This window comes from Saccostrea cucullata, unplaced genomic scaffold, assembly GCF_032062105.1.
Source record: "Saccostrea cucullata isolate Sc308-1 unplaced genomic scaffold, CSIRO_AGI_Scuc_v1 ctg14349, whole genome shotgun sequence".
Lineage (NCBI taxonomy): Eukaryota > Metazoa > Mollusca > Bivalvia > Ostreida > Ostreidae > Saccostrea > Saccostrea cuccullata.
The window spans coordinates 1-15,937 of NW_026919660.1; the positions used below are offsets into that span (position 1 = coordinate 1).

A 15,937-nucleotide genomic window follows, 5' to 3' on the forward strand; every position below is an offset into this window, starting at 1 on the left:
GACGACAATGCAAACGTCGTGGCAGCATGCCGCTTGAAAAACAGGGGTAACAGACCAGGCCTTGTAAAGATCTAGGTATCCTCTCTCACTGAAAAAAAGGCTGTGTTACGGGAAAAGCGTAAACTCCGAGAAATAGAAAAGTTCAAAACCGTCTTTCTCAGATCTAGTAAAACCCATACTGAAAGACTTATCGAACTTAATGCACGCACTATCTTAAACGAAATGCCACACGGCAAGCAGTTTCGAATTACAGCAAACGGCAGAATTGTTAAAAAGCAACCGCAAGTTGAACAGACCAATGATGTTCTCTCCGATCACGAGGATGAGTAGGACAGAACCCGACCCACAGGTAGTCTAAATATAGGACATTTAAATGTTTGTGGATGGACAAGATCAAATGAACAATTAAGAACTGAAATAATAAAGTATATTAATTGTGATATTGTTGGGTTGAACGAAACACACTTAGTTAATGAAGATGGTATAGACTTAACAGAGCATGGGTTTAAATGGATTGGGTTTAATCGCACTCACACTCATATTAAAGCACCGAAAGGTTCAGGGGGCGTGGGAGTCGTGGTAAAAGACTGGCTTTTTAACTCTTATTGTATTGACATTGTCGACAAATCTTATGAAGGAATCTTAGGAGTGCGCTTTGTAAATAAATATAATGACTTTACACTTATTCTCTTCACTGTGTACCTACCTCCTGAAAATTCACCGTGGGGACGTGATGCTTCCTCATTCTACTCACATTTACTAACGCAAATTTATTTACATTATGAATCGTATGCCATAGTTGTATGTGGTGACCTGAATGCCAGAATTGGAAACACCCAAGACTGTAACGACTTTCTCGATAACATACCACTACGTAACTCCGTAGATGCTACCCATAACCAACACGGAAGTTCGTTTTTAGAGTTTCTAAATGACAGTCGATTTTGTACCTTAAACGGACGTTTCGGAGAACAGTCAAATCAGTATACATACCATTCTACGCGTGGTCAATCAGTAGTTGACTATATATGTGTTCCTCACGATGTCTTTCCTCAGTGCAAAGATTTTTGTATTGTGAATTGTAATAGTGTAATTGAAGAACTCAGCGCAATGAACCTTTTAGGAGAAAAATGCAAGGTGCCCGATCATAGTGTGCTCAAGTTTAAAGTAGTCTTTGAATACACCGTACATGCGGATGCTGATGAAAATAAAAGCAACCCGAAAAAGCGATTTAACCTTAGACGAATTCCAAGCGATTTCATGAATTCTAATTCAGCCACACATGCAATAAACTTACTTATTAGAAAAATAGAGTTGTGTCGTGAAACTCAAAGAGAAATAAACGAAATATATGAAAATTTCTGTGAAATGGTTATTAGTGAAATGACTGAATCAATACCTAACTATGATTGGTCAAGAAAATCAAAGAAAAAATTGCGTATTCACAAGCCATACTGGAACAACGAGCTAACAGAACTGTGGAAAACTATGAGAAACCATGAAAAAAAGTTTTTGAAATGCAATGTAAAAGATCGACATAAAAAGCGTGAATTACGGGAAAATTTTAAACATGCTCAAAACATCTTAGACAAACGTATTCGTTACTATGAAAGAAATCATAACAGAACCTTAGCTCTAAATATTGAGTCTGTGTGTTCAGATGATCCTCGGAAATTCTGGGAGCATATCAAACGGCTGGGTCCTAATCGCAAAAAACAATTCCCTACAGAATGTTATGACGACCAAGGGGAAATAAGTTCAGATGAAAAATTACTTAAACAAACGTGGTATAAAGAATTCAAAAACTTATATAATCCTGACTCCGATCCAGACTTTGATGCAGCATTTAAGAACGAGGCTATCAACCAAAAGTTACACTTAGAACGTATGATGCTTGATCCTTTGTATATACCAAATACTTTTTTAAACTCACAAATAAACGAAGAGGAAATTCGAAAAGTGGTCTATAAAACAAAAAACGGCAAGTCAGTAGGAGTAGATGAACTGCCATATGAAGTTTTGAAAAATGAAAACGTCGTCAAAACATTGCACGAAATGTTTCAGTTATGCTTTGATTCTGGAATTGTTCCACAAACCTGGAGTAAAGCAATTATATACCCTATTATCAAAGACAACAAGTCAGATCCTAGAATCCCTTTGAATTACCGTGGAATCAGTCTTTTATCTGTAGTAGCCAAAATATTCAGTTCCGTACTTAACAACAGACTCCTATTTTATTTGGAGGAAAGTGATATCTTGGTGGATGAACAAAATGGGTTCCGAAAAGATAGATCCTGTATTGACCATATATTTACTCTCAACAGTATAATTGAAAATAATGAAGCAACATTTGTTACATTCATAGACTTGCAAAAAGCGTTTGACATGGTAGACAGAGAATTACTTCAATTAAATCTTTTGAAACATGGAATCGATGGAAACTTCTATCATGCTTTAAAATCCCTCTATTCCAACACAGAATCCTGTATCCGGATAGGAGACCGCTACACAGAGTGGTTTGAGTGCTCTTCAGGAGTTCGGCAGGGAGATAACTTGTCACCCACTTTATTTGCGCTTTTCATCAATGATCTCGCTACAGCCATTAAAGCATTAAATAAAGGAGTACAGATTGACGAAAATCTTAACTTAAGTATTCTATTGTATGCGGACGATATCGCAATTATTTCTCCGAATGAAAAGAATATGCAGGACATGCTCAATGTTGTGGACTCGTGGTGTAAAAAATGGCGTCTTCGAATCAATCCAAACAAATCCAAAATAGTTCACTTTCGGAAAAAACGCAAAAAAAGAAGTACTCATACATTTTATCTAGGAGGAGAAAATTTAACTTATGAACCTTTCTACAAGTATTTAGGAGTAATCTTTGATGAGAATTGTGATTTTACGAGAAATGCGGAAAATTTAGGAAAATCTGGAGGACGAGCTCTCGGATCTATGATATCTAAAATTCACTCCCTCAAAATGGTCGGATTCGAAACGTTTGAAAAGTTATATCTCAACTGTGTTGCTCCCATTCTGGACTACTGCAGCGGAGTTTGGGGAACCACAAATTATTATTGTACAGAGATGGTGCAGTCCCGCGCCTTACGGTATTTTCTTGGAGTACACCGATTCACACCATCGATTGCAATCCAAGGCGAATGTGGCTGGATGCCATGCTACTTTCGACAGCAGATTAACGTCTTGCGATTATGGAATCGTCTGATGATATTAGAAAACGACCGTCTGACAAAGAAAATTTTTCTATGGGATAGGGAACAAAATAACAAAACGAACTGGACTTCAAAAACTAAATTACTTCTTGATTCTCTAAATATGCCAGATATCTACACAAATTTATCAATTTGCAGCTTAGAACTTGCAGAAAGACTCCTCTGTCAACAGATTGAAACAAAATGGACTGAAGATTTGCAAAAAATTCCCAAACTAAGAACTTACCGTCTCTTTAAAAATCAATACAGATTGGAGGATTACGTTTCTATGGATTTGACAAAACCGATAAGATCAGCCATGGCAATGTTTCGTTGCGGTGTATTACCACTCCGAATTGAAACCGGACGTTATAAATCTGAGCCACCCCAAGATAGAATTTGCCAGTTTTGTAACAATAATGAAATCGAAAATGAAAAACATTTTTTATTACACTGCAAATTATATGAAATTAAAAGGATAGACTTCTTTCGTAAAATAGGATTTAAAAATTTATCAGATTTGTCTTTAGATTACACATTCTTTTCAGATATTTTATGTAAATTTCCCAGACAATCCGCAAATTTTATATTTGATGCTTTTAAAACTCGCCAGAACTTCATAAAAAGAACATTCTAATATCATTTATCTTCATTATGTGCCTTTGTATATATAATTTGTTAAAATATTAACAGTGACATATAGGTCCTTTGGGCCGGGTGTAAGAAACTAAACTTATTGTTGTAAAATATATTGTATTACTGTAACAATACACATGTCACTATAATAAATAATTTACTTACTTACTTACTTACTTAATACATGTATATAAGCATTACTTAATACAATAATAGCCTATCTCAATTTTACTCAAAATGCACTTATTATCTACTGCTAAAGAGCAAGTAATTGAATATCAAACATATATTGTTTACATGTTGTTTATATTAAAGAAACTTGGACTGAAGCATCTTTTAATTTAAAAAGCTACCACATTACTTATATGACAGTATAATTCAGTAAGTGACAATTATATTTTCCACATTTTTTCTTAATTATTATCATTTTACAGCATTCTTTTTTTTTTTTTAAATCACATTTGATGTCTCTAAGGGCCTGTACATGTTATGGGCATTGGAATAAAAATGCTCAGAAAGAAAATATGGATAAAATTGTACGTCTTGAAAAAATTTTATTAATGATTTTACTAGAATATAAAAATCATGCAAACTTGTGTTTATTAGATTTTTTTAATCAGGTCATTTTATCCTAAAGCAGGACATTATACCCCTGTTGTTTTTATTATGTCCAATAAAAAGTTTATATATTTCATTGTGCATTTTGCCACGATTCTCATAGAAGATAACAATATTTTGAATTATTATTTCCGATAAAAATGATATTGTGTATGCACCAAAATTGACAAAAAACTATTTATTATAATCAGTCAGGACATTGTACTATAAGGGCATTATACACTTCCGGTGTAAACAGCTTACTCAGGAACTGAGGAAGCAGGTAAGGCATGGTTTGGACTGAAAAAAAAACCAACGTCCTTGTTTGATTCCTTGAAACAATTGTGTAATTATGTTCTGGAGACTTGAAGTCTGTACAAAGACACACTACATCAAAGTAGTTTCATGTCGACCGCTTTATCAGTCTTCACAACAATTCTTTTTCAGCACATGCCCTTCGGGCATGTATATGGGTCATTTTAACCCAGCTAGCCCATTGAAATTTGTACATGCCCTACTCAAAATTCATTCATATAGCAGAGATATGATTGTGCAACAAAAAAATAAGGTTTTATGTTAACTATAAGGACAGTGTTTCTGTTTTTTAAATTCTCTTGATCTTTAGTTTAAATTTTTTCCAGAGTTTTAAAAAATCAACCGTGGCCTGCCTGTCTGCCATTTACGTAACTTTTGACTCACATGCTGGTCATTTGTTGATATGTAATTTAGCAAGAAACATCAAGAAAAAAATCAGTTATATATTACACACTTTAATTAATGATTACGATTGAAAATCATTTGACAGGTCGTACCGATAATGTAACGTAAGACAAATGTAGACCTGCAATTCAGATTAAGACATTACATAGCAAGTTTACACGAATAACTGGGGTACAACAGAAGAAATAGCAAGTAAACATTGTGAATCAAAAGAAAAGTCTCTCTCACATGCCCTTCGGGCATGTAATTTGAGAATTTACACATGCCCCCCCATATCAAAAAATAATACAGTAAAGTATATTTTTAATATACTTTTAATACATTCATTTTTGTACTTTCTTAAAATAATACAGAAAAAATATATTATTTTCCTATCACAAAAAATTCAGTATATCATTTTCGTATTAAAATTTGACTTTGATTTTGTACAGTGTATTATTTTTGTATTTTTTGGGACTTAGATTATTTTCAGTGTATTATTTTTGTATTTTTTGGACTTAGATTATTTTCAGTATATTATTTTTGTATTATTTCAGGACTTAATTTTTTCCAGATGTATTTTTTCTGTATCAAATTTGAACTTAGTAATTTTACAGAAAAGTCTATACAGTTAGACTGTATCATTTCTGTATTAAATTTGGACTTAAAAAATTTTACAGACAGTTTGTCTGTATTATTTTTATATCAAATTTAGACTTAGTAATTTTACAGAGTTTGTCTGTATTATTTTTATATTAAATTTGGACTTGGTAATTTTACAGAAAGACGATCAGTATTTTTTGTCTCAAATTTGATTTTAGTACATTTACAGAAAATTCCATATATTTGGTCTCTATTTCTTTTTGTTGTTGGGGGGGGGGGATTAAATTTAGACATATTTTTTTCTATTTACATTTGTCTTTATGAACTTTATAAATTTAAGAGAAATTCCTTGCAAAATGTTTGCTGCTTTTTTTTTTTTTTTTTTTAAGTTTATAGCATACCCGGTACTTAGAAACTTTATATTATATATTTTTTTTCAGGAATCTTGGTATCCGATTATCTAGAACTTAAATAAATAATTGGTACTAAAATTTATGTTAATCTCAATCAGTGGTAATCTAGAGAAATATTTCCATCTTGGGCATGAAGATTTTACAGCGGGTTTACATTAACTTCTCAGCGGGTTTACATCTTTCACTGTTTAGATCTATCACACAACAGGTGGTCTTGCAGGCTAACAAATGATTACATCATACTACAATTCAGAAATCACGTGATTTACCTGTGAACATGGAAAGTCCCAACTGGCAACTAGCTAATACCATGCATACGATGTTTTCTTCAGATTTTAGTAAATATGTGCATTTTTTTCACTCAGAGAAGGAATCATATTCAAATTATCCTAAATAAATTTCAAGAAATGAGCTTACAATGTTCAAGTAGAAAGGGATGTGCAAGTAGTAGGTTTCCTAATTAAATTATCAGTGTGTTTATAAGATAGATATTTACACTAGAGAATGTTAGCTGAAACTAACTTAGGTTGTTTTTTAGCCTTTTGTCACATCACATTCAGTTTTTGGTACAAAGTAAGTTGTTTTTATTCAGATAAAATATCAGACGAGTTTTTCTTCAACTCTGTGTTTATAATTCTACTCTCAGTTTAAAAAAAAAAAACGATCCTGATTTTAATTAGTTAATAATTTACAAGTTAATTATATTTGATCTTGGGCTAATTCTTGTATAATCAATGCAATCAAATGACAGTTTCTCAAGTTAAATCTTCTACCCTGACAGCCTGAGGCATGTTAATTAGCCAGGTGGCTGTGTGAATCGTTCAAGCGTAAAGTGATTTCCTGTCGTGAATTCACAGTTGGTTGCGTTATGTAAACAAGAGATTATCAGTATGCACTGAATCAACAGAACAGCTAAGGAATATTGCCAACACTGGGAATATTTATTAATTTTTTGTCAGGAAAAAAGGACATGGCGCCGAGAAAAGGGGGACATGGCTCTATACCTTGTTATTTTGCTTTAGATTTAACACTAAATTGATCATTCTTCTTGAACTTTATGGTCTACTTTACAGGTCAACTTGTATAATTAAAAAAACAAAACAATATGGCTGACCAGAAATCTTTCATCTGTAATCGGAAAATTTCTTAAAAACAAATATAACGATTATAAGAAATGAGTCCTCCTAATTATTCTAGTAATGATCAAGGGTTTATTAAATTTATTTCATATTACTTATTAGACTTCGTACATAAATACATTTCCTTAGACTGTTAAAAATATTTTATATTTAAAAATCGGAAATCTTCGTAAATAAGGAGCTATTTGATTGGTCAGATTTTAAAATTTTTCTTTGCTTTTCTCTGATTGGTTAACGGTAATTTACCCACGCCATTTTGAAAAATAGATCGACGAACAGAATTGAGAGAGTTGTGATGTTTAATAAAAATTTAGCTAGTATTCGCCGATGAAATTGGTAGAAAATAGATGTTTAGCTACAGCATGTTAGCATGGATCACAATTTTAAACAAAGAAAAGCGAAAACGGAAGGAGGTTGGCGTTTTTCAAGCATCATGCCCTGGCTTTCCAGGTGTAAACAACGCCATATGCGGTAAGAATTTAAATAAAATAGCACAGTAGTTTCAATTTTTAAAATGTGAAATGTAGATTAATAAATGTTAATAATATCTTTTATAACCAATTCATAGTAGGTCAAATTGAATGTAGATATATTGGAGATGTTGGATTTGTGGCGAAAGAGAGTTTTGTTTTGTTCTTTCTATCTTGAATTGTATGGATAATTACGGGCTTTCAACATGTTCAATGGCAGATGATATATTATTTACATGGACCAAAAATGACTTAAAAATTAATTTCACCCTATCCCTCAGGCCTAAGCATGGAATTATAACAGATAAAATCATCTTGGCATACAACCAATTAAATTTTGAAAAGTGAAGGGGGTGGGGGGGGGGGGGTAAGCATTTCAAATAAGCTTCATGGATTTATGGTTTAGCATACTTATAATTATTTCAAAAATGACTTGAACAGTCTGTGTGGTTCCCTATCGTATATGATTTAATGATTCTAGGCACAAATTAATTATTTTTTATATCAATATATGATGATCCATGTTTCCCTTCCCCAATATCAGTTTAAGATTTCAAATCAAATGACCCCCCCCCCCCCCAATTCCAATGAGGTGTATTGACAGTTTTATATTTTCATCTTTTAATGGTCTTTATTTCTACCTGTTCTGCAAAACATTTATCAGTATCATTACTTTTTCAGTTTGAGTGCCTCTACAGAGCCAAAGAAGAAAAGCTGATTAGTTATAGAGGAATAGCTAGGACACCTACCCACCCACCCTCCCACCCTACACCTTGAAGCATTACAGGTGTGTAACATTGACAAATGACAATATCAGCTAATCATGTGAAGATTTCTTTTTGTGTGTGTCTGTGCATCTATTTTTGATATACCCCAGTACATTTTGATATTCTATTTTGTAGTCTAAGATTATGCAGGACCAAGCAGGATGACAGTGAGAAAACTGGAGATGTACTTCTTCAATAAAGTATAGTGCTGTGCAAAAGAAACCCCAAAGCAGAGAGAAGATCTAGACTTTTGAATTCATATCTCATAATAAATGTATAATTTACAAAGGCAATAAGATTGATAAAACATGACTTAGAAATGAGGACAATTGAAGAGTGAATACTGTATGTAAGGCAGAAAAGATCAAGATTATTGCACAAAAAGTAACTAAATCAGTAATCTAAAGCCATTTCTCTTTAAAATCTGATTGAAAGCTGCATTTAAGAAGTTTTTCACGTTTTAAGTACTTTTCTAGGCACTGCTTTGTTTTATTTAAAGCTTTTTTATGTACTTTTTGTCTATCATTCTTGTACCTTTTTTGAACTCCTAAATGTATTTTTTTTTGTACCTTTCAGAATGTATTATTTTTAGATTTTTTTAATTTTAAAATCGATTTTAATACAGAAATAATAGACTGATACAAAATTAATACATTTTGTATTATTTTCCTATTTTTTTTTTTCAAGGTGCTCCAAATAATACAGAAACAATAGACTAATACAAAATTAATACATTTTGTATTATTTTCCTATTTTTTTTTCAAGGTGCTCCAAATAATACAGAAATAATAGACTGATACAAAATTAATACATTTTGTATTATTTTCCTATTTTTTTTTTTAAGGTGTTCCAAATAATACAGAAATAATAGACTGATACAAAATTAATACATTTTATATTATTTTCCTATTTTTTTTTCAAGGTGCTCCAAATAATACAGAAATAATAGACTGATACAAAATTAATACATTTTATATTATTTTTGTATTTTTTAGTTCTTCTCTAAATTGTATTATTTTTGTACTTTGGATTAGGATTTAATACAGAAAAAATACAAGAGTACAGAAAAAATACATCAAGTGTATTATTTTTGTATTTTTACTGAGAAATAAAGTATATTAAAAATATATTTTTTTTTGTGTTTCATTTCTAAGAAAGTGTATTATTTTTGACCTAATTTGGAACCAAGATAAAAAGGGTTCCAAATTTGGTCATTAAAAATATACTTTTTTTGTATTATTTTTGTATTATTTTAATCTATTATTTTTATATTTATTTTCGATATGGGCCCAGGCAAATTTACCAGGTCCCGGGCATGGGGCACCCAGGTTATTTCGAAGACTGCTTTATACCTGTTAGACAGATCATGGATAAGCCTTTCCGAATTCCCTCGGTTTAATTCTTATTACACTGTTAGTGTGTTTGTTTAAATACAATCAGCTTTTAAATTGAATTTTTAAGAGTTAATTATAATTGTATATCATGTGATATGATCTTTTTTAAAGCAGAGTGCATCATGTATTTAATTTTTGTATCCTTTCTATCAGAAAAGTCATAGGCTATAATAAGAATCATTTGACTTGTTTAATGTATTGTGGTATATTAAGTTTATTTATGTATTCTTAAATTATTTCATTTCGATCCCGATGTAAATTAACTTGCTTATATTTGGAAACACCCACTTTTATGCGACTATCGAAAGGGGAGGAAGACGACTGGCTTTATTCTCTATAGCTACACTCTTCACATACTAGAATCATCTTTTTTTCCATCTGTTTATATTGCTTTTATAGTTCATATTTGGGTTAGACTATATTTTGGTTGGGGGTAAATTATGTACATCGTACGTACATTATAGCAGTTTTCTGTAAGACTTGTTATAAATTTGTAAAGTCGGAATGCCAATATTGACCTCATAGAACAACACCTACATGTAGTATCGCGAGTACCTCACAGATATAAATTCTTACTACCGCTCTTTGCAAGGGAGTAGGGAAGGCTCTAAATCTCACAATTTAGATTTCTGGGGTACGTATAACAATTTTTACACTAGTGACAATCAAATGATTCAAACAATTTTGATTGTATGATATCCAATATTTTAGAAATCACAAAATTTTATACAAATATTAACATTACATTTGGCGTTAGGACTGAAACAAAACACCCCCTCCACGATACGATACGTATTGCAATACTTGTGTCACAATTCAATTTTTTCAATACAATACATTTTAAAAAAGAAACAGATCATTAAGTTAAAGAAAACATGTATTCAGATTCCAAAAGATACATATAAGGTAACGATACAAAAAGAAAACACTTTTTGTGCTTCTGTCGATTAAAAAAGTGCATTGTCTGTGTCAATTCTAGCAGCAGCAACCTGCACAAAAACTTTTTCTGTCTTAATTTTCTCTCTCATGAGTGTCAAATAAACTGACAAAATGAGGACAAAGACAGTCAATTGAAAGGTTAGCTAACCTGAATATAAAAAAATGTTTTGAATTGAAAATTGAGGTAGTGAATTGAATATTGAATTGAGGAATTATATTGAACAATATCGATATTTCGATGAATTGTTCCAGCCCTATTTGGCTTGCAAATTTTTTAGCACTTTGGGGGGAAAGAAACTTCAGCTAAGTCAAGTACAGTATGCTAAATGTCTTGCACATATGTTAATAATTAAAAACTTTATGAAATGCACTAAATCAAATCTATACGCTAACTTGCTCAAAAGTCAAATATTATATTTTTATTACACACTTAGTAGTAAATACAGGTTTTTTGCATAATTTTATGCAATATGGCTTACGTCACAATAGCCGTATCAGCCCTGCAGGGCTGATACGGTTATTGTGACGTCAATATCACACCCTTAATAAATTAAACCACAAAAACAGTACTTGTGATCATACACAATTTTTGGTGGGTTCATATTCTTGTAATTTTAACTTTTTGAAAATAAATTTAATCTTAATTTACAAAAACATGTAAAAGATTATTTTCAAATTACGGATCGAGTGCATTGAAATAGAAGTAGAAACAAACCAAAATCATATGAGGCAATAGACCATGTACATGTAGTATGTTAGTTTACTGAGGCCGAAGGCGATTCAAAAGTCAGCCAATTAATTCATTGTTATTAAATGTTATTGAATTTCCAAATGTTTGACACGTTTGTTCTTGTCTCCAACAAATGTATACACTCATGATTTAAAGCATAGTGTAATAACACATTATGATTTGCATAATTAGTGTTGGCAAATCGGATGATTTTTTTAAGTGGTTACTCGTTTCATCTTCCAATCGAGTACCCGGTTACTCAGATGAGTTTTGGTAAAAGCATCAATATCTATTATTTATCTTTTTCTATTCTTATCGGTATAGTAATCTGCAAATATACTGTATATGGACATTATTTTTACAATACACACATACAATATCATCAAAGATTTACTGTTTTAAAATAAAGAAAATAAGGAAGTCGACACACCGAGAAGACAAATAAATATATCATTGTCAATCACCATTTTACACTTTCCATTTCAGCCCCCGAAATATGTCGCAATCAAGGAGAATAATTATTTATATACTCCATAATTAATAGTCAGTATGTGGAGTTTCCAGTAAATAGCTGGTTTCCGAATATTTAAAGATTAGGTGATTTAACAGATTTTGAATCAGCTGTTCTTCTGGTAAACTCCAAGCTTATTATGTCTGCGACGGCATCTCGTTAAATTATCAAATGAGGTAATTATAGCTCAGGTCTTCAAAAGATATATACCCGAAGCAATCAAAGCTATCAATTATATGAACTGTTAAAACTAATCAAAACAGTTTGATCCACTACAACCATGCACTAGATCAAGTCTAATGATATCTAAAATTAGCGAAATGTGTAAGTTAGTATGCCGGTACATTTATAAATTATTAAACATTTATTTCTATGCCTTTACTATGGAGAATTCATTTTATCCGAGTAACTGAATAGCAGTTTTACTAACCGATACTCACATTGTTCGACAATTAACCAGGTACTCATTGCCAACGCTAATTATGATTGTAATTTATCAGCTTTATCAAATGTTTAAAAGTGGAAAAAATATTATTAAACAATAGATACTCAACTATTAATTTACTAAGAAAGTAGTTTAGTGCATTGGTATCTAGCATGGTAACATTTACAATGACACATGTTTTAAACCCCCCAATTTGATTGGTCAAAAAATGTAAGCAAATATATGGTTGGTCAACGTGGTCAAGAGGGAAAACCCCAAAACCTCCTGGAACTTTAATTTGAAGTGAACTCACTCTGAGGTACACCCAAGAATGCCCAAGGAAAAGGTGTCTAGTCCAACAAGAGAGCACCTTAATCCCTGATCATTTAATTTCTATGCTTATTGTATAGAAATGGGAACTCAATAGTATTACAAACTTTTACTTTGAGAATAATATTGATAAATTTCTGTATAAAAATGCTTTTACAACATGTATTAAAGATTTGTTCCTACCTAAAAAAAAAAAAATTCCTATACATTCTGAATTAAATTTATGATTTTTTTTGTTAGAATGTTCAAGGCAACCAGAAGCTTGAGTCCATCCTGAACATAGAGACAACACAGATATTAGCAGAGCTGGATAATATTGCTAGAGGATTAGTTAATGCAACTCAGCAAGGACTAGTGATGGATATGTTCCAGGTTCCACAGCTAGGAGAATGTCAGGAAGAAAAGCCTCATCATTAAAAGTGTTACAGGTGAATTATTTAGGAATTTAAGAAATAAATAGGATAGATAAAGATATACTAGGGAATTAATTTTTTGTTGGTTCATGATCACATCTATTGAGAAGCCAAAGGCCAAAGTATTGCATGCAGTAAATATTGTTTGGATGTAATCACACTTATATCATTGTATACAAATAACCTTTATCCGTATTGATAAATATTTTGAATTTATGTCAGATAATATAAATCTAAATTCATTCCTGTGTCAAATTATATTTTCGTTTCCAATGTCTTTGTTCAAGAGACAATAATAGTCAAATGAATGCACTTTATTTGGCTTGCATAATAACTTTATGCATAAATGCCTTCTGCGTTTATGCAAATTATCATGCCAACCAATTGATTCTTTTCAAGAACCACAGGGCTAGGAAAGATGAAACTCATGTGAAATCATCCTCAGGTAGTGTCAATTCAAGTTTGTTTAAATCATGACCCTGGGGGTAGGGTGGGGCCAAAATGGCTGATCAAAGTTTTACATAGGACTAGATAGGGAAATCTTTTAAAATTGTCTTCTCAAGTACTTCAAAGCCATTATTAGTGATATTTATGTTGAAACATCCTCAGGTAGTGTAGAATTAAATTTGTTCAAACCATTATAACGCCTAAGGGTAGGGTGGGGTCACAATGGTGAATCAAAGTTTACATAAAAAAATAAAGGGAGAAATCCCAAGAACAGAAAAGCTATGTTTAGTCATATTGACATGTAAGCATCCTCAGGTATTTAGGATTTAAATTTATTCAAATTATGGCCCTTTGGGGCAAGAAGGGAAACAATGGGGAATCAAATTCAAGTATTATGAAGTTATATATATATACATTTACTTTGTTTTACCCTAATAAAAAGCATTATGAAATTATAAGTGATAAATACACATAACACACAAGACCAAATCACCGAAGTCTGTCTGGCGTATGAATACAGGGACTATGTCATTACAGTTTAAACAAAGCGAAAACTTCATGTTTTTAGCTCACCTGAGCCGAAGGCTCAAGTGAGCTTTTCTGATCAAAATTTGTCCGTTGTCTGTCGTTGTTGTCGTTGTCGTAGTTGTTGTCGTTGTCATTGTAAACTTTTCACATTTTCATCTTCTTCTCAAGAACCACTGGGCCAATTTCAACCAAACTTGGCACAAAGTATCCTTGGGTAAAGGGGATTCAAGTTTGTTCAAATGAAGGGCCACGCCCTTTTCCAAGGGGAGATAATCATGAATTTGTTAAAAATTAATGGCATTTTTAGAAAATCTTCTTCTCCAGAACCGCTGGGCCAGGAAAGATGAAACTCATGTGGAAGCATCCTCAGATAGTGTAAATTCAAATTTCAAATTTTAAATCATGACCCCCGGGGCAAGGGTGGGGCCAAAATGGCCGATCCAAGTTTTACATAGGAATATATAGGAAAAATCTTTAAAAATCTTTTTCTCCAGAACCACTTGGCCAGGAAAGATGAAACTCATGTGGAATCATCCTCAGGTAGTGTAGATTCAAGTTTGTTCAAATCATGACCCCCGGGGCAAGGGTGGGGCCAAAATGGCCGACCCAAGTTTTGCATAGGAATATATAGGAAAAATCTTTTAAAATTTTCTTCTCCAGGACCACTGGGCCAGGAAAAATGAAACTCATGTGGAATCATCCTCAGGTAGTGTAGATTCAAGTTTGTTCAAATCATGACCCCCGGGGCAAGGGTGGGGCCAAAATGGCCGACCCTAGTTTTAAATAGGAATATATAAGAAAAATCTTTAAAAATTTTCTTCTCCAGAACCACTGGGGCAGGAAAAATGAAACTCATGTGGAATCATCCTCAGGTAGTGTAGATTCAAGTTTGTTCAAATCATGACCCCCCGGGCAAGGGTGGGGCCAAAATGGCCGACCCAAGTTTTGCATAGGAATACATAGGAAAAATCTTTAAAAATTTTCTTCTCCAGAACCACTGGGCCAGGAAAGATGAAACTCATGTGGAATCATCCTTAGGTACAGTGTAGATTCATTAAATTTGTTCAAATCATGACCCCCGGGGCAAGGATGGGGCCAAAATGGCCGACCCAAGTTTTACATAGGAATATATAGGAAAAATCTTCTTCTCAAAAACCACTGGGCCAGGAAAGATAAAAATCACGTGGAATCATCCTCAGGTAGTGTAGATTCAAGTTTTTTTCAAATCATGACCCCCGGCCCTGGGGATAGGGTGGGGCCAAAATGGCCGACCTAAGTTTTACATAGGGATATATAGGGAAACCTTTTAAAATCATCTTTTCAAGTACTTCAAAGCTATGATTAGTGATACCCGGGGTATTTATATGGAATCATCCTCAGGTAGTGTAGATTTTTGTTTGTTCAAATGATGAACGCCTGGAAGGGGGGGGGGGAGTAAATTCAAGCCTGATGTGCTCAGGTGAGCGCTGTGGCCCCTGGGCCTCTTGTTTAAAAATTCATTTGTATTTCTTTGTTCCAAAATATAGTTTATCATTTTAGATTGAAAAATTAAAAAAAAAACTTTGATTGTTATCTGTTTTATTGTGCACTATTTTTGTTTGCGGACTTTGGTTTGTGTGCAAACAAACTCTGGCGGGAAACTTGGATAAAGCTGTTCCAAAAGCTGTTCTATCAATTGTAACTTA

The 15,937-nt window shown here is 32.6% G+C and overlaps 1 long non-coding RNA gene across 1 annotated transcript; it reads left to right on the forward strand.

Moving 5' to 3' along the window:
- The first annotated feature begins 4,606 nt into the window (after positions 1 to 4,606).
- On the forward strand, positions 4,607 to 13,313 carry LOC134235766 (uncharacterized). Its single transcript, XR_009985478.1, has 2 exons — positions 4,607 to 4,728; positions 13,105 to 13,313. It is a non-coding gene; the product is annotated as an uncharacterized LOC134235766 (long non-coding RNA).
- Positions 13,314 to 15,937: the final 2,624 nt, after the last annotated feature.